At 43.3% G+C, this 19,434-nt stretch overlaps 1 protein-coding gene across 2 annotated transcripts in view; it reads left to right on the top strand.

The window, feature by feature from the left end:
• The first annotated feature begins 10,144 nt into the window (after positions 1 to 10,144).
• LOC113422947 (leucine-rich repeat neuronal protein 1-like) overlaps positions 10,145 to 19,434 on the top strand; it is a 47,223-nt gene continuing 37,933 nt past the window's right edge. The window contains exon 1 of one of the 2 annotated variants that reach the window (XM_026684135.2): positions 10,145 to 10,286. The gene's annotated coding sequence lies outside the window, so the exon portion shown is untranslated. The remainder of the gene's footprint in view (positions 10,287 to 19,434) is intronic. The other variant, XM_087956654.1, reaches the window with a different exon arrangement.

The following is a 19,434-nucleotide window of genomic DNA, read 5'->3' as shown; positions in this document are numbered from 1 at the left end:
TTCAAAGAGATTCAATGACTTTCTAACTTGTCATTCTTGTCATTCTAAAATTCTCTTATAGCTTTAAGATGGCTAGCAGGCAATTTCCAAAAGTGATTAGGAAAGGAGGTTCCTGAATTTATTGTCCTTTAAAACTGGTGGCCCACAAGAAAATTTTGGTGGTCTGCAGAAAAATTATTTGCATTTTTTATTGCACTAAATACTATTTATCTTTTTTTAAAAAAAATCATATTAGTGGTCTGCAGGATTTAAAATTATGGATTTAGTGATCCCTGAGGTCTGAAAGGCTGGCAACCCCTGCTTTAAAAGGTGCCAAGTGCATTTGCAAGCAAGATGGCTATTCTAGTTCTCCCAGAGTTCACTGTAATATTTTTGTATTATTTTTAAAATATCTCTCTTTCTCTCTCTCTCTCTCTCTCTCCCCCTCCCTCCCCCTCTTCCTCTCCCTCTCAAGAATTTCAAAAGCTACCAATCTCTCAGGCCTCTCTGGATCTCTAGAGAGATCGAGAGATACTGTCCTTCATGACACTTTCAGTTTAAGTTAAAATGTTTACCTTCTTTTTCCTGAATAAAATACAGATTTCCCGGAAGATTTGTAAGAGCTATAATGAATTTGCATGCCAGATGAGATTAAAGGGGAAAAACTAAAGCCTCTTAGCTAGGAGTTCTGTTCCTTCCATACTAAAGTTTTTAGTATGGAATTGTTCTAAGCTCAATTATTTTCACAATCATCCATATAATCCAATTATCTATTCACTTAGGGCTACCAAGCTGAATAACTTCAGGTGATCACTGTATGGCTTAAAAAAAAAAAAAAACCCCTCTGTGCTGCCATCTACAGGGTGCCCAGACTTTTGTAATTAAATAAATAAAATCAAAATAAATGAACATAATTTATATGTTGTTTTCCCAAATGTTTGTGTATCTGTGGATGCCATCATCACTCCTTGCTTTGCCTCTTTTTAAAGGGAGGGTGACTCAGCAAAGCAAGCAGAGTTGCATAATTTGTAGAGAAATGGCTATTTATTCCAGAAATGTATTCAACACCTGTGGAGAAACATCTGATGATTTAACCAGGATTATTTTTTTCCCTTTAATGATCCACGGAGCTATCAGACAGAAATGAATACAATGTCTACTGACATAAATCAGGTTTTTTGTGCCATGATTCACTTCTGATTTATCTGCACACTGAGAGAATTCGCACTGGAGACAAATTCCTTATGTGTCCAATCACACTTAGCCAATAAAGTATTCTGTTCTGTTCATAATACAATATGCCAGAAATCATAATTGCTGTGATTGAATTCCTCACCTCCACTGCAAAATGGAACAGAGAATAGAGTGAGTGGTTTTTTTTTCAAGCATGAAGACCTAAATGTTTAGCAAATATTCATGTCTCTTTTCAACATAAAGTTCCCCGACTGGTTTTATTATAAATATAAGACCAACTTCTATGGAAAATCATATCTTGCATGGATATTTCAATCCTATCAAATGACTTTTTTTGTCTGCAGAAGGCAGTCTGAGGAGTGTAAGTTTAATGATCAGGATATATCTTTAAATATTTTTATACAATGCATAGTTAACTTGAATAATATACGTAGTCATGGGGGGCGGGGAATATATATTTGAAAAGCAGAGCCAATACTGCCATGCGGGTCCACAAGAGGGAGATGGCAAACCATAGAATTCATCACATTCACTAGGAATGGCATGTGAAAAATAATCTTCAAATCTCTGTGGGTTTGTTTTAAGCTGCTTTATGTATCAACTAAATTTCTTATTTAATGATATTTCTAGTTATACTTTTACTGGCTTGTTTTTATAGCATTTGACTGCTGATTTGTATGTAGCATTTTGGGGGATTAATTGGCCATAGCCATTTTTGAGGGAAAGGCAGAATGTGAATGTAACAGAGGAAATGTAAAAAGAAGGCTTGGATAAATATAAGCATTTGTAAAATCTTACCTCCTTGTAAAACAAGTTACAATAGAGCAAGAGCCATATATCTGATAGCTGCCCAAATTTGACTGATAGAGAGTTATTGAGTCATGCTGTACTTTTATAGGGTGAGGTCATGTGATGAAGGGGCAGAAAATATTATCCAGAATATTACTGGATAAAGGCCTATTCCAAGTATTTGAAAGGTACATCATCACCATCTGTCCAAAGAAAAGATAAAAGCATTTTTTTTTCTCCCAGCATAGTTGCTTAGAAGATGGTGGAAAATATGAGGAGACAGTGAACGTTGCTGGTGCTGTCTACTGCTTTGCTAGCCAGCCAAAGAATAGTTGTGTCACCAGCTGGGGATACTTCCTGGGTTGCATGAAGTCACTGTCCATCTGTCAGCCCTTAAAGATAATCCAGACAAGAAGCACCAACCATGAGTAGTAAGCTGCCTTTATTGTAAACTTACAGTAACAAAATCTTATAAATTGAGAGCATAGCTCTGTTCCTCCTCCTTCTCCTCCTCCTCTTCCTCCTCCTCCCACCTCTCAGGGACATTCTCACAGACCATTATAATCACTCCTGCAAAGACTGGAATTCTGGAACATTGTAGAGAAGCATGGAGATGGCTATGAAGGAGAAATTCATTAGGTAAACTTAGAAGAGACAGAGAAGGAAAGTTAAGATTGCCCTGCCTTGTGTATAAGAAAGAGATTCTCTTGGGTATAAGAGGCCTGGACAATCTGGAACTGCGCCACCTGCAGTCCGATCTAAGCATAGCACACAAAATTGTCTGCTATAACATCTTTTTTTATTTATTATTTATTATTTATTTATTTTATTTTTATTTATTTGATTTGCCAATTGTTTACAAGATAATAAGTATAAGTGTATACATAGTTGTGAATACATGAAATGGGTACATATAAGAAAAATAAAAGAATAAGAGAAACAATAGGACAGGGACGGTAGGCACGTTGGTGCGCTTATGCACGCCCCCTACAGACCTCTTAGGAAAGGGGTGAGGTCAATAGTAGACAGTCTAAGGTTAAAGTTTTTGGGGTTTGGGGAAGAGACTACAGAGTCGGGTAGAGTATTCCAGACATTGACCACTCTATTGCTGAAGTCGTATTTCCTGCAATCAAGTTTGGTGCGGTTAACTTTGAGTTTGTATCTATTGTGTGCTCTTGTGTTGTTGTGGTTGAAGCTGAAGTATTCATTGACAGGTAGGACATTGCAATGTATGATTTTATATACCATGCTTAAGTCAGACCGAAGACGGCGTAATTCAAGGTTTTCTAGTTCTAGAATTTCAAGTCTGGTGGCATAAGGTATTCTACAACAAGTAGAGGAGTGGAGAACTCTTCTTGTGAAATATTTCTGGACTTTCTCAATTGTGCTAATATCAGATACGTAATGTGGGTTCCAGACTGATGAACTGTATTTGAGTATTGGTCTAGCAAATGTTTTGTATGCTCTGGTTAGTAGTGTGATATTACCAGAGAAAAAGCTACGTAGGATTAGGTTAACAACTCTTAATGCCTTTTTGGCTATGTAGTTGCAGTGGGCTCTAGCACTTAGATCATTAGAGGTGAGTATTCCAAGGTCCTTTACAGAGCTTGGGTCATCAACAACAACTTCTTCAGCTTCAATCACAATAATACACTGGCAAACAACTGATACAAACTCAAGGTAAACCACTCCAAACTTGATTGCAGAAAATACGACTTCAGCAACAGAGTGGTCAAAGCCTGGAACGCCCTACCCGATTCCGTTGTTACAGCCTCAACCCCTCACAGCTTCAACCTCAAACTGTCTACCGTGGACCTCACCCCATTCCTAAGAGGTCCTTAAAGGGGGTGGCCCTGTCTTACTGTCCCCATTTATCTGTGTTTACTTCCTTTGTTCTTGTTTATGTTCATACTTATAATCTTGTACATGTTTGACAAACAAATTAAATAAATAAGAAAGATGGGAGAATGAAAGTCTTTGTCAGGCTTTCAATATTCTGTCATTATAATCTTTATATCCTTTAATAATAGAGTGCCAGTAGTTCCTGTGGTATTTTCAGTATTTCCTGGTTATATTGAAATATCGAAGGGCTGACAAACATTGAGAAGACCCAGGTTTTTCCTCCATTGCTACATCACTCCCCATTTTACAGGAATAGAGCAATGTGGCCACTGAAAGAGATACCTGCGACAATATGCCCAGAGTGGAAGAGTTTGTAGATTATTTTATTAGCATTTGAAGGAAAAGTTCAACTTTACTCCATGCCTTCCAATTAAACATGATGATTGTCATGATTCAGATAATTATGCAGTTTGGGATAGGTGGTACAAATGGGTGGAGGATAGTAATAAGAGTTGATGTTTATGTATAAAAGGAGATGTATGTATCAATAACGACACAAACACTGTTAATGTGAACGGAGATTTGTATTTTTGTTTTTTAAAAATAGAATACTTATTTAAAAATAAATAAATAAACAAACATGATGATTGTCTCCACTTTCACATGTTAAATCCAAAGTGATGCACGATAGCTATATTGGATTGTGTCATATTTTTTTTCACCTAGAACACAACTACTAGCATGTGTAAATGTCGCCCTCAGAGCAAAGCCCTTTTCCTCAGGGATTCCATCACATTTTCTATTTATTAAATTCCACCCCAACCTTCCTCTTCCAGATCGTCTGCTGGACTTCAATGATAATGACTCTCAGCTAGCATGCTGGGAGTTATTCCTCTTTAGGAATGAAAGGATTGAAATCAAAGACATCTGGAGGGCACCAAATGTTGATGTCATTTGCTGCCTGGAAAGGGCATAATTTTGGAGGTAGTCATAAAGAAGAGTGTAGCTGTTAGGTCATTTCTGATTTGGGCTATTGGACCATGTCCAAATCCTCCTCTGCAGTTACAATATAACTCTGAATAATAACTCTTGTGTGACTTTCTCTTCCCCTTTCCTTTCCTCATTTTATTACTAGAGGTTCCTGGTATTTGATGTGGGCCCAGAAATCTTGAACATTGGACTAGGGAGCAAAACTGACTAGACTCCACTAGAAAATGCTGTGAAACTGACAAGGAGTCTTAGGATTGGAAATGTTTCTGTCTAGGTTTTTAGTGGGGGGTGGGATTCTTCACCGTTGAGCTGTCCACCAATCCTTGGGTCAGCAAAAAAACTAGTAGCATGGAATTGCCTGCCTGTTCTGACTCATCGCCAAATGATGCTGTGCTAATTTTGCATGCTTGGCATACAGTAGGCAAAGCGATTGGTTGAAGTCCTCCAGCTGTGTTGTCCTCTGCCTCTACAGCAGCTGGCAAGAAAAAGCATTTGCTAATCACAGCACAACAGCAGGAATGGAGCAGATCTCACTGCAAGATTCTGTTCATCAGCTTTAGAGTCCTTCTTGGGCTTTTTTCCCCTCTCCCTAAACTCCCTTCTGTTGGAATTTGAGTTGCATAAAGTTGCTGATGGGACTGGAGTCACAAACACTGTTTTTATTTAGGATTTCTTTCTCTTCCAAACTCCCTCACTTTCCTTCCTCTGTTGTATGCAACAGGTGCAATTGTCAACGTGCTCTTATTTTGTTTGGAGGCAATTTGGAGGGAGGTTGGTGTCATCAGTTCAGAGTTGCACCAGGTGACTATTCCTCCAATTAAACCACTTCGGGCTTATAGGATTCAATCATAAGGCATGGTGAAGCATAACAGGTTTTTAGCCAGTTTGTGGCACTCCTTTGATGCAGTTCACCAAGGGGAGAAATTGTTCTTTACCACTGGGTACAATTTAGGATGATTTAAAGCTGCTTTATTCATGGGCTGGGGATCCAATGACAGAAAAAAAAATTGGTACTAATTTTATTGCATTGAGGTACAATGGGAAAGAGGTTCCTCCACAAAACATCTTATGGCTCTGTAAACCAGGGGTCCCCAAATTCTGGTACCGAGACGATCAGTCCTTGGCCTGTGAGGAACCAGGCTGCATAGCTGGAGGTAAGCGACAGGTGAACGAAACTGCATGCGTGGGTTCTAAGTTACACACTTCTGCCCCACCTCCCAATCTATAGAAAAATGGTCTTCCATGAAACCAATTCCTGATGCCAAAAAATGTTGGGGACCGCTGCTGTAAAGCATACCCTTTTCTGGCATGGGCTGCAGTGGATGATTATGGGCGATTGCTTGGATGGGAGCAGTTGGGCAAAAGAGAAGAGCTAATCCATACAGAAGTAACTTTCATAGAATTAACATACTCTAACTTTGATTTGAGACCATGTCCTAAATGAGAGGGTAAATGCTGGAAGAGAAATGGCAGTGGGGGTACCAGACAGTTACCAAAAGGAAAAGGCATGACCAAAATTTCTGAGTAAAGTCCAGAGTTGGAAGGGACCTTGGAGGTCTTCTAGTCCAACCCCCATCCTCAAGCAGAGGATGATGAATTACATGATAAAACCCAGGAGCAGATCACATGACCAGGTTGCCTGAAAAGAGACATCCTCTTTTTGTTGCGATAGGAAGGCCCTCTTGGTTTAGCAGAAAAAAAACAACAACAGATAATCCCAGATGTGAAGTGATGATTTAATAATTCTAGGCTGGGACCTAGATAAGGCCTGTGTTGCATGATCAGGGGAGAGCCTCAGAACTGCCATGACTGAGAAAAATGCCGTCGGGCTTGATTTGTTGGATAATATTGAAAGTCTGGATTGTTGTGGTGGTCCTGAACTCTGGAATAGTCTACCTACTATCAGGTAGGTAGAATTTCTACTGATCCAGTTTATCATAAGGTGTCCCCTCAAGGCATTCAGTCAGACTGAATTTAAGGAATGTTTTAATCTCAGAGCAGGGGTCTTCAAACTTGACAGCTTTAAGACTTATGGACTTCAATTCCCAGAATTCCTCCTCCAGTCATGTTACCTCAGGAATTCTGAGAGTTGAAGTCCACAAGACTTAAACTTGCCAACTTTGAAGATCCTTGATCTCAGAGCTATTTTCAGGGCAGCCATCATCTTAGTTGCTTTTATTTAGATTCATAAATACATAAAATATTGGATAATGAGTAGCAAAACATGCAACAAAATACGTATCTGAATGCCTGTGGGGCACAGCTGCTGCTGCTGTTCTTCCCAAATCCTCAGAAGCATTTCTGCTCTGGGCCACATGGTGGGAGGAGGAAGGAGAAGGGCTTAGAATGGAGAAGTCAGCCACACTCCCCTAGGGATGCTGGGAATATCGTTCATTCTGGAATCATCTCCTTCACGGCCCTTCTCATTCTTCCATCCTTCCTTTTCCATCCTCCCTTTTTACATGTTTTGTACCATTCGTACTGTATTTACATCTATATACAATTTTTAACATTGTATATGTCTTCCCACCTCATTTCTTTGTAATGATCTATGACCACAATAAAAATTGATTGGATTTTGTCTGAATCTGGCCTATTTCCAAACTTGATTTTGCCTTTCTCAGTTTCCATCACAAACACATGCAAACATCAAAAATGTCCCTTTCTGTTCTGATGTCAGAAACCTGTCCTGCTAACATAGTCTTGAACTCCATCACATAATTTGTTTCCAACACTCCTGGAAAGAATAAAAAGAGATGGATGGGAGGGAGAGGGAAAAACACTTAAAAAGATCACTGAAGAGAACTTAGTAAGCAATATAAAATACAATCTGCAGACAATGTTCAGCCATAAATACAACCCCTTTTTTTTCTTACAATATAAAAATATATCCTTCTAACTCAGCACTTTCATGGTCTAATAATGAACGCCATGAATTCATAATTCCTAGCCCAGATGAGGTAACAAGGATTGTTCCTCATCCAGATCTAGATCTAGAATCTCCAGATCCAGTTGATGGATGTGGTAGAGTAGACCATCCATCTGAGGATAGCTGGTTATTTCAGAAGCTAAGATTTAAAGCAATGGTTTTCAAAACTTTCCTATCAGCATCTAAACCAGGGATCTCCAAACCTGTCCACTTGAAGACTTCTGGACTTCAATTCTCAGAATTCTTCAGCCAGCTATGCTAAGTTGAAGTCCACAAGTCTTAAGTTGCCAAGTTTGGAGACCTCTGCTATAAACCATGGTTCTGTGTTTATGATGGAGGGATCTTACTGCTGCTACAGCACCCGAGAGAATAATCTGTACCATTTGACCTTGCAATTTGGCATTACAATAGACTGCTGGCTTAACACTAGAGTACCTGGCTTTGCATATAAAAAAGTCCCTTGTAAATTTTACCTGAAACCTTCCACAGCCACTCATTATGAGACATTATGCTAAATTATGCCAAGTTAAAAACATCAGAGCATCATCATATATTATTAAGTAACAGAATATTATAATTTCATTTCCTAACTTCATGCAAGATAGCCTTTTAAACCCAGGCAAAAAGCAGGTTATATTTTAAGACTGCTCTTAATATATTCTATGATATGTCTCTGGCTCTATAGTCAATTTGAGGTTTTTTTACTGTTTTAATTACTTACAATAAAAATGAAAGGGAAACTAGCATGCTAAGGAGCAAAATGCCAACATCTGCAGAAAGATTTATGTCCAAGAATGCATCTCATGTGAACACCTGAAGTGTTTTTAAACACTAAAAAGGGTAACTGACAGCAGCCTAGCATTTTATTTGGAAATGTGCCCTCCAGCTCAAAAGAAGAAAACAGCTGAGGGGACTTCAGACAGCATCTAAGAGGACTACAGAAGACAGCAAGGAGCGACCTCATCGGTTTACCTGCCGCTAAATGGGTGCTTTGTGATATTAGGTCCTCCATGCAACCATTTTGTGAGAGCATTATGGCATGCTATTAAAATTTGAAATATGTCTACTGTCCCCAAATGGTTGAGGAGCCCTGCTTTGTGCCACATGCTTTTGATCAGTTTGTGCAAGGACTTCATTGGCATTAGTGACCACTCATATCTCCAGTTCCTTTGAGGGCATATAAAATTGGTGCTGGGCTTCTTGCTCCTTGGGTAACCTTAGTTTCAGAGCTTAAACCTAGCCTTCTTTTCAAACCCCAGTAAAAGGACAAAGAAAAGCATCTTCAAAATATGTTGATGTCATCTGTATGAAATCATCTCCAGCCCCATCACTGTTGTACATCTCACAATTACTGGAATGGTTTCTAAAATTGAACAATGTCATAATCCAAGGTCTTTGTTAGCATAGATTATGCTCTCTTCCCAGGTAATGTTTCTGGTAGTCAAATCCCTGGTTTAAATCTCTCCCAGCACTTACACAGAACTCATAATAACATGCTAGCACTCAGAGATTTCCAAGAATTCTTCATCATAAATTATGGCAATGCATAGAAAAGAAAGATGGGCTTGTCAAATGCAGTGGTGATAAGTGGATGAAGTAGATCCGGGCCCCCACCACATGAGACTTCCCTGAGCGACTTTGGATCAGTTATTATCTGTCAGTCTGTCTCCCATTATACTTCCAAAATGTTTGCCTCAGAGAAAAAAATTAGGATATGAGAAAAATAATAGAAATGTAGGGAAAATCTGAAGACCTGCTTTGGTGTTTTCCACCCCTCTCCCTGGCTCCAGTTTCATTCAGGATTCCTAGCTCACATTCAGGCAGATTAAGTTAGAAGCAAGTTTTACTGAGTTCAAGACAGCTTCTTTAGTCATTTTTAATCTTAAACCGTTTGTTCTCGGAGAAAGAGCATCTTATGCACCCTTTATCTCTAACACAGGTAACCCTTCTGTTATTCTTAGTAAGCACCCAGCCCTTGCTAGATCACTTTTTTATTTTTTTTTTTGCTATTCCCAAATCCAACCTTTCCCCCAAATAGGCGTCTTTCTCATTTGTCTTGGGTGAACTCCTACCCCTCTTAGACAATGAGGTTCGCAATCCAACCCTCCGGAAAGTGCCAGAGTTGAGAAAGCCTGTCAAAATCCAGCAGATCCATTTATCCAAGAAAGAGAGTCGGCGCCCAAATTCATTCAGCCCTCCCCCCCACCCCCCACCCCCGGCCATCCAGCAAGTAACTGCAACGTCCTCTCTTCCGCGAAAAAAAAGGGAGGGGGGGATCCAAGTCATCGCTTCCCCTCATCCCCTCCATACATTATGACATCATCCCCGCCCCTCGTCCTTTGCCCACCACACCGAATGGTGCTCTCCACCATTGGGCGGCTCGCGGCTCCCTATTGGCCATCGGGAGCTGCCTGTCATTCCCAGAAGTAGGCGGCCCCACGCTGCTCTCCCTACAACCTCCCTCTCTGGATCTGGGACTTCAGAGCCTAACAGCCGGTAGTCGGAGTTGGGCACCAACCCCCAGCGAGAGGAAGACAGCCCGACTCAAGCACAGGCAAGCCGGGTGAGTGAGCAGCTGGGTACCACATGCGGCTGCTGAAGGATGCAGTTGCTGGGGGAGACGGGATGCAGGAGGTGGGAGGGGGAAGCAGCGAGGTGGAAAGTTTTTTTCCCCCGTTTAGTCTGGTCCTCTTGCTTGACCTCATTTCTCAGCCCGCTAATTTGAAACCCAGCATCTTCCTTTTAGCTCCTCCGGGCTGCCTTGATGCTCTTTGGGGCATTCCTTTGCTCTGTCTTGCATTTTCCCTGGTGCACCATCTCCAACTCTACTTCCTGGCCCCAAGACAATATGCAGGGGAATTGCTTAGCTCCTGCATGGTCCAATACCTCACCTAACGGCCAGGAACATAGCCCTGGAGTTGCTGCTTGTTCTTACAAACTGCTTCTCTCTGAATGAAGAATTTGAACTAGCCCAAGCAATTCTTCCACTGGTACAGAAGGAGGAAAGACTGTGAGAAAGATTGAGGTAATTGTTAAGCAGGCTAATTGCTCTCTTTTTTTGGGGGATTGAAGAAAGCCCCGCTGGGATCTCTCTCTCGCTTCTGAAGGAAAGTCAGAGCAGGGAGGGCAGCCGAGTTAGAGGGAAGAGTGCTAGAAGAAATCCTTGCAGAAGAGAGGGACAATAGTGACTGGGGGCCCCGCCTTCCATTCCCCCGCCCTGCCACAATGCGTAGCTCAACCTCTTGTGATTTTTAAGGCATATACTGGAGTCGCTTCTCATCTGTTTCATCCTCCGTGCGAAATCCCATTTCTCCTTGCTTTAATGTCAAGGGCTTTATCATTAATTGAACAAGCCCAGATTGCAATGAAGGGCATGAGGCATCAACAACCAGTGCATACTTAAGTAACTCCATTACTTAACTCTGCTGCAATGCATGATTTACATCAAAAGAAGGACATGACTGTGTGGTCTCTCGCTTCCTGCCATCCCCCCCCCAACTCAGCATCCTTTAAAAGTGGGATTAAGAAGGAAAGCTCTTCAGGCAACCTGACCCTTGTTAAAACTCTTTGGGGAGAAGGATCACTTGTGGCCTGGACTAAAGTTGGGTAAAACTCCAAGAGGAGGACCAAATTTCAAGAGAGGAGCTGGCCCAGAGGGCAAGGCTGTCGGTGAAATGAATTCCCAGAGTCTAGGAGGCCTTGGGCAGTTTGACCTTGCATCTGCGTTCATTTCTTCTGTTTTCATTCTTTTCATTTCCCTTTATTGCTCACCAGTCTCTTCCTCTGCCTGATGCTTGCTGGATATGTTGGTACTACAACTCACAGAATCTCCAGCCGCCGTGAATGAAGGAATTGTAATACCAACACAACCAGGGAAGCTGTTGTGCTGGTTGCAAAAGAGCAGATGGCTGCTCCCGTTGGGAAGGAAAGTCTGATTTGGTGAGGAACTGCAGCCTGCTCACTCTTAGGCTGCTAATTTTGTTTCTTGGAGGAGAGCAGTCTGGTTATTTACTTACCATATTATGATGACATTTTTATCCATAGGGAGGGGAAGGGGTTTTTGAGACTAATTCTGCCCCAGATGTTGAGAATTGATGCAGGGACAAACCAAGTGAGGTAATTTGAGACAGGATATCTAAGGTAAGGGAACCCCTGCCTTAGCTGACATTGTCTTTTGCTCCATCCAGTTCTTCAGACTTTCACATATCCACAGTAGCCTGTGTTTATTCATTTCTATTTCTTAATTGTTAATTGGCATCCTACCTTTCCTCCAAGAACTCAAGCCAACATCCTCCCTCCTTCCTTTTCCCACAACAACAACAACCCTGTCAGGCAGACCAGACCAAGAGAAAGCGAATAACCCAAAGTCATGAACTGAGCTTCCATAACTGAGGGGGGATTCGAACCTGGGTTCCTGGTTCTAATCTAACACCTTTGTGGCTAGTTAAGATTTTTGGATAGGCCAGGTGCCATTTGCTGCTCTACCTCAGACAGCAGAATGCCTTGGCCGTGTCCTGAAGCTGTCATGTCTCTTTTGAAACAGCAGAATAATAATAGCAATAGCAGAATAATACCAATTAACAAAAATAGGAGGGGGAAGATAAGCTACCAAAGCCTTTTGAATCCTCCCCCAGTAATAAGCTCCTCTGGGCAGCCTTCCATTGAAGGATTAATATAATCATTCAATAATTCTCTACTGTACTGATTCGTCATCAAATTCCCTCAGAGCTTTACTTCTTTCTCTGATTCTTTCAAATACCCTTGTGGTTTCATCCCCTGGCCTAGCTGTGGGGAAAGAAATTAAATATTCTGGGGATAAATCGGATGGGATCTAGAGAAGGCATTAGGAAATAAAAGAAGGGAGGAAGTAAAAGGAAATGGACTGTTTTCACAGCTCTGAGTAACAAGGGATCCTTGTTTGCAGGAAAGATTAAAAACTGAAATTGGCAGGAAAAGGGGGATCTGCACTTCTGCTACTCACTAGACCACGAGAAGCAAAGGGCTTCTGTGCCAAAATAAATAAATAAAAAGAAGACTAATTTTCTTGCTGGGAAAAAAACCCCCTCAAATAAGCAGACTTAATTAGTTGTGTTGAATACATAACTGTCCAAATTGATTTCAGATGAAATTATCTTGATCTAACACAGAATGTCAAGTTTTTAAAGGTGCCCTTTTGAGCTATCTTTCTGGGACTGCTGGTAACTATTCACTCCTGAAATTAATATTCTGTAGGACGTACTTTTATTTATTGTTTTAATTCAGCACTAAGTATAGCAGAGAGTACCTTGATCTGTAATCTACTCTACTCGCTTTCTGTTCTGTACAATTTCTATTTATTATAATAATTGCTTTCTAGTCCAGTTGCTTAAGTTCTTTTATTTTTTAATATCATAACAAAAGCATGAATACGGTACTGTTTAAAAATCACAGCCCAGCCAGCTGTGCCTGAAGTAATACGAATTTTTAATAGATGATAAAAGAAACATCCAGCAATGGCTCAGTATGCCCAGACCATTTAATTTGATTCTTGAATTGATTTATTTTCTAGTTGTGCCTAATGCTAAACAGCAAAACAATAAATAAATGCATAATAAGAGTAAATAATAGAATAATATCACTACATTGAAAAACAAACCAGAGCAGGCAAACTGTGCTGTGAATGCAGCTAGTAAGCCTTTAACTGGATATGTTAAGCATGCTGTGGGAAGCCAACATTAATATGAGGTTACAGGAAACTCAGGATCCCAATTTGGCCTGATTTTTGGTAATTCTCTCTCCCTTTCCATTATTTTCTTATGAAATGAGTCATAGTAATGGGTTTTTAAAAAAGCTGTTGAAAACATCAAAGGAGACTTTACCATCAGTTTTCTAATCCAAGATAAATGACACTGAAGGAATTAAGGTACTTGAACAAGTCAGTTAAACCTCACCCGCCAGGTTGGCCATACCATGCAAAATAAGTTGTCCCATTTAGGCAGCGTTCAGGTAATAGGGTGACAGGTGGGGCAGCCCAGTTTGACAGCTGATTCTGAGAGGTCTGTAATTAAACGCCCCAGTGACTTGGTGTCAATGCTATCTTGTACTGGCTGATCTTTGGGATATGGAAATGGCCACAGTTCTGGGTGGGATTGCTCCTGCTAGACCTTGTCCTAGTAGCCAATTTCCTGTAACTCCCTGATATACCGAGAAGTTGCAGATGAAATTAATGTGTCTAAGCACAAGTATGTGCCCATGTTAAGACCTTCACACGGGTGATAAGAATGGCAAAGTCTCTGCTTTCCTCTGGGCTTAGTGCAGCCACAGTTTCCCAGCAAATGGCTCTATTAAGGATGACTTGAACTCCAGCCATCTGGAGGTTTTTGTGGAGATACCTCAACAAGGGAAGTTCCTCACTTTCATCGGATGTCGATTTTAATTGGGTGAAGCCAAGTGAGATGAAGAGGGCTAGAATCTGTGACCTTGAATTCATTTTAGCTGGTGGAACCCAGGAAGAGTTATGATAGATAGATTGGTAGGTAGGTAGGTAGGTAGGTAGGTAGGTAGGAACATACATACATACATACATACATACATACATACATACATAGATACATAGATAGATACATAGACAGAGACCAACAGACAGACAGACAGACAGACAGACAGACAGACAGACATATATGTGTGTGTGTGTGTGTGTGTGTGTGTGTGTGTGTGTGTTTTCTTAAGTTTTCGCGGTACTTACATGTATGGCCTTCAGCTTTGTTGGGTATTTTCCACGTCATAGTAGTGGTGCTTTTAAAGTTGTAGCAACGTTTCAGCAGACTCTCATGATGGCAGATGAGATTCTGCTGAAACGTTGCTACAACTTTAAAAGCACCACTACTATGATGTGGGAAAATACCCGAACAAAGCTGAAGGCCATATATATAAGATATATAAGATATAGGATAGGAGAGTATATGCCCCACCACATGTGGGCTGGATCTAGATCCCTTTTCATTTCTGAGTGGGAAGTTTATTATTGGATTTAGGAGTTGGTAAATTCTTCTCTGAGGGAAGGCATGGTTCCATCTACTTTGAAGGAGGTAGTGGTTTCTACTTGTAATGGTATGTGGGAATGACTTTGGGAGACAGGAGGAAAACCGGCACACTGGACAATGGTCAGACAAGCTCCAACTAAGTCTGCAATAAGGACAGCCAACATAAGAGACCTTCTCTAGTGTCTTGGATTGTAAAGCAAGGAGTGAGAAATGTACTTTCACACTCACAAGACTGACGTCAGCCTTGCAAGGCAGTTCAGACAAGAAGTACTCCCCAGAAATAAAAACTCCAATAGAATCCTGTAAAACTGAAAGTACATTTTTTTTTATTTTGTCAAGCGATTATAAGATAACAGGTATAAGTATAAACATAGTTATGAATACACGAAATGGATACATATAAGAAAAATAAAAAAAATAAAAGAATCTATAGGACAGGGACGGTAGGCACGTTGGTGCGCTTATGCACGCCCCTTACAGACCTCTTAGGAAAGGGGTGAGGTCAACAGTAGACAGTCTAAGGTTAAAGTTTTTGGGGATTGGGGAAGAAACCACAAAGTCAGGTAGAATATTCCAGACATTGACCACTCTGTTGCTGAAGTCGTATTTCCTGCAATTAAGTTTGGTGCGGTTTACCTTGAGTTTGTATCTATTGTGTGCTCTTGTATTATTATGGTTGAAGCTGAAGTATTCATTGACAGGTAGGACATTGCAATGTATGATTTTATATACTATATTTAGATCGGACCAAAGGCGTCATAGTTCTAGGTTTTCTAGGTCTAGAATTTCAAATCTGGTGGCATAAGGTATTCTGCAACAAGTAGAGGAGTGGAGAACTCTTCTTGTGAAATATTTCTGGACTTTCTCAATTGTATTAATATCAGATACGTAATGCGGGTTCCATCTCTATTCCCTCTCTCTATGGTTTCCTCTGCAGATAGTCTTCCTGTCTTTCAAGGTCATTCCCACATATTTATACAGTTGCCCTCCAGAAGAGGCCATCTCTTCATCCCCTCATATTGGACGACATGGGGGTGGGGGTGGAAGAAAGAGGTCATGGTTGCTCCAGTGTGAACTGCCACAGGGTTTCCTCCTGTCCTCCATATTATTTACTATTTATATGAAATCACTGGATGAGAACAACTATAGATAATCCTGAACTTATGACTGTAACGAAGCCCCAAATTTCTGTTGCTAAGCAAGACAGTTGTTAGTTTTGTGACTTGTTTTGCCACAGTTGTTAAGCAAATGCAATTGTTAAGTGAATCATGCAGTTGTTAAGTGAATCCATCTTCCCCCCGTTGACTTTGCTTATGGACAAGCCAGCTGGTAAGGTCACAAATGATGATCACATGACCCCCAGGACAGGGCAACCTTCATTTATCTTGACAACGGTTGCCAATTTTCAAGCATCCCAATTTGGATCACATGACCACGGGGATGCCGCAATGGTCCTAAGTGTGAAAAACGATCATAAGTCACTTTTTCCAGTGCCATTGTAACTTGGAATGGTCACTCAGTGAATGGTTGTAAGTCAAGGACTACCTGCATTGGTTTGGAATGAGGCAGGAAAGCATGAAGTCCCAGAAGAGCATGAAGTCCTGAAGCAACGTTTGGAGGCTCTAAGACAGGGGTGGGCAAACACGGCCCGCGGGCCACATCCGGCCCGTTGGTCTGTCCAATCCGGCCCACCCTGAAAAAAATCACTGGGCGTGGCGTATTGCCCTGTACTGTGTGGCCCCCAAAGCTGCAAAACAGTGCGGAGCGCTCTCAGGGTAGGAAAGAAAAGAAGAACTTTGCAAAGGCCTCGGCTGGGAGTTCGAAATCACCTTTGAGTGCGATCTCTCCGAAGGTGAGTCCCCGCCGATCCCCTTTTTTTTTCCGGGGCTTCAGGCTTAAACTTTGCAAAGGCAAAGTTTGCAGGCGGGAGCGTCTTCTGGCCGAGGAGCGGGAAGGGTTCCACCCGGCGGGCGGGCGGGCTGCTTGGAGCGTGCTGCTTGAGCCACCTAAAGCTAGGCCACTGCTGGTGGAGCCTTGCCCTGCCTTGGTGCCCCGTTTCCCAGCTTGGCGGTCCTGCTCGGGCGGCACTTTAAAAGCCTGCTCCCAGCACCTGAGCAACTTCCCAGCAACTTGTGGCTTCCTTTTTCCTCGCGGCGCTCGCGCGCCTGGCCCCGAGCCGCACGGGCGGAGGGGAAACCCGAGCACCTCCGGGTCGCTCCTCCAAGCAGCCCGCCCGCCCGCGGGTGGAACCCTTCCCGCTCCTCGGCGGGAAGACGCCCACCTGCAAACTTTGCCTGTGCAAAGTTTAAGCCTGGAAGCCCTGGAAACCCGAGCAACTTCCCAGCAACTTTCGGCTTCCTTTTAACTCGCGGGCACTCGCACCTGGCCCCGAGCCGCGCGGGCGGAGGGGAACCTGGACCACCGCCGGTCGCCTCCTCCAAGCAGCCCGCCCCCGCCGGGCGGAACCCTTCCGCTCCTCGGGCGGGAAGACACTCCCGCCTGCAAACTTTGCCTGTGCAAAGTTTAAGCCTGAAGCCCCGAAACCCAAGCAACTTCCCAGCAACTTTCGGCTTCCTTTTAACTCGCGGGCACTTGCGCCTGGCTCCCGAGCCGCGGCGGAGGGGAAGCCCGGCAGGTGGGCGGGCTGCTTGGAGGAGGCGACCTGGCGGTGCTCCGGCAGCAGCAACAGGCAGTTCCGCCCGGCTCCGCTCAGGTGTCCGGCTGGGGCTGTCAGGAGTTGCTACGCGGTGCAGCTCGCGTGGCTCCAGTCCCGCGTTGCCTTGGGAAGGAAAAGGCAAAACCAGGAGCCGCTGAGCCTGAGCCTCCGGTGCCGCTGCCGTTTCAAAGCACCACCGCGGCTCTTCCTTTGCCTTTCCCTTCCCGAGGCAACGCGGACTGGAGCGCGCTGAGCCGCGCCGACGGTAGCAACTCCTGACTCAGGGGCCTCCGAGGGAGGGGAAGGAGGAGAAGGGGGCCGATTCCCAAAAATCTTGTGCTGACCCGGCCCGTCTGTCAAATTTTTAAAGTCAGTGTGGCCCCGAGCCAAAAAGTTTGCCCACCCCTGCTCTAAGAGATGAAAGAGGCCAAAACAAACTCAGATTAAGCCCAAGGAAGACAGAGATGGTGATTATCCATAAATACCTTGCCTGCCTGGAAACATTAGTCTTGATGATTGCTCTAGATGGGCCCATGTTTCCCCTTAAGAAGCAAGTCCATGAACTGGGGGGGGGGTCTTCCTGGTGTCTTCTTAAACAGCAGATGCAGGCCATGGCAAAGGGACTTTTTTACCTACTGGGTGCACCAGTTCGGAATCATCTGAACCAAGAGGCCCTCGTGATGACAAGAACATTACATGACTGGACTATTGCAGTGGTGTACCCTCTATGTGAGGCTGCCTTTGAAGACAGCCTGAAGCTGCAACTATCGTGTTTCTCATATAATAAGGCTGGGTCTTATTTTTTTTTTGAGCCCCGAAAAAATGGCTAGGCTGTCTTTTCGGGGGTGACTTAATCTCCCCCCCCTCTTGCATCTTCGGGCGGGCGGCGACGGCTTGGATGTTGACCTCGGCGTTGGTGGGGCACTTCGTATTGGGGTCAATGCAGGCAGCACCATATCCGGGTGTGCAACAAAAGTACTTCCTAACGGCAAGCCCCCCCACCATTCCCCCCCATTTTGCATGTTTTAATATAGGCCTTAATTTGGGGGGAGGGGCTTAATTTCATTTCATGCCTATAAAACATGCTGGGACTTCCTATTGGGGGAGGCCGTATTGTTGGAGAAACAGGGTAGTTCAGAATACAACAGCCAGATTCCTGGTGAAGGAAATCTGCTACAGCAGCAGCAGCCCCCAACCTTTTGGGCACCAGGGACCGGTTCTGTGGAGAGAGGTTTTTCCGTGGATTGGAGGGTGTGTGGTTTCACAGGCTGCCTGCATCCCACAGATGGGGTTTCACTTGTTTGCGCGGCCCAGTTACTGGCATGTTGTGGATCAGCGCCGGTCCACGAACTGGGAGTTTGGGGACCCCTGTGCTCTCTTCTGTACTATTGTGCAGTAACTAGTCTCACGGACAACAGATTTCCTAGCCTGATTTGGGGTGCTGTTTTATCCCATATAAAGCCCTGCGTGGTACAGCACTGGATGATGTCAATGACCGCTTTATTAAATGTGATTCTGCCCAGTGGTGGTATGCTACCAGCTGAGAGGATAAAAGACCGAAAAGCGCATGGGAGGGAGGGAGGGTCGCTCCTAGCTTTTCATTTCTTCATCCTCTCAGCTGATTGGCTTGTTGGGGGGGGCATACATTAGGGGTGCACCTGCACACGCATGCACGTAAGATCACCCACCGAAACGGTAGCAACTAAGGTAGGATCCCACTACTGATTCGGCCTCTGCTATCTTTACAGCTGGAGAGGGCCTGCTCTAAGTGTCCTTTCCCTGCAAAAGAGAGGCTACAGTCCAGAAGACAATGCTGGCCTTTTCTGTAGTGCAGGGGTGTCCAACCTTGGCAACTTTAAGACTTGTGGACTTCAACTCCCAGAATTCCTCAGCCAGCTTTGCTGGCTGAGGAATTCTGGGAGTTGAAGTCCACAAGTCTTAAAGTTGCCAAGGTTGGACACCCCTGCTGTAGTGGTTCCCACATCATTGAATAACCTGACCCTGAGAAACACCTGATATTTCAAAAGACTCTG

Source organism: Notechis scutatus, chromosome 2 (assembly GCF_049901735.1).
Source record: "Notechis scutatus isolate UNSWTSFEM ecotype Mainland chromosome 2, rNotScu1.2, whole genome shotgun sequence".
Taxonomy (NCBI): domain Eukaryota; kingdom Metazoa; phylum Chordata; class Lepidosauria; order Squamata; family Elapidae; genus Notechis; species Notechis scutatus.
The sequence above is the reverse complement of the archived record's forward strand: the minus strand, read 5'-3'. Positions and strand labels throughout refer to the sequence as shown.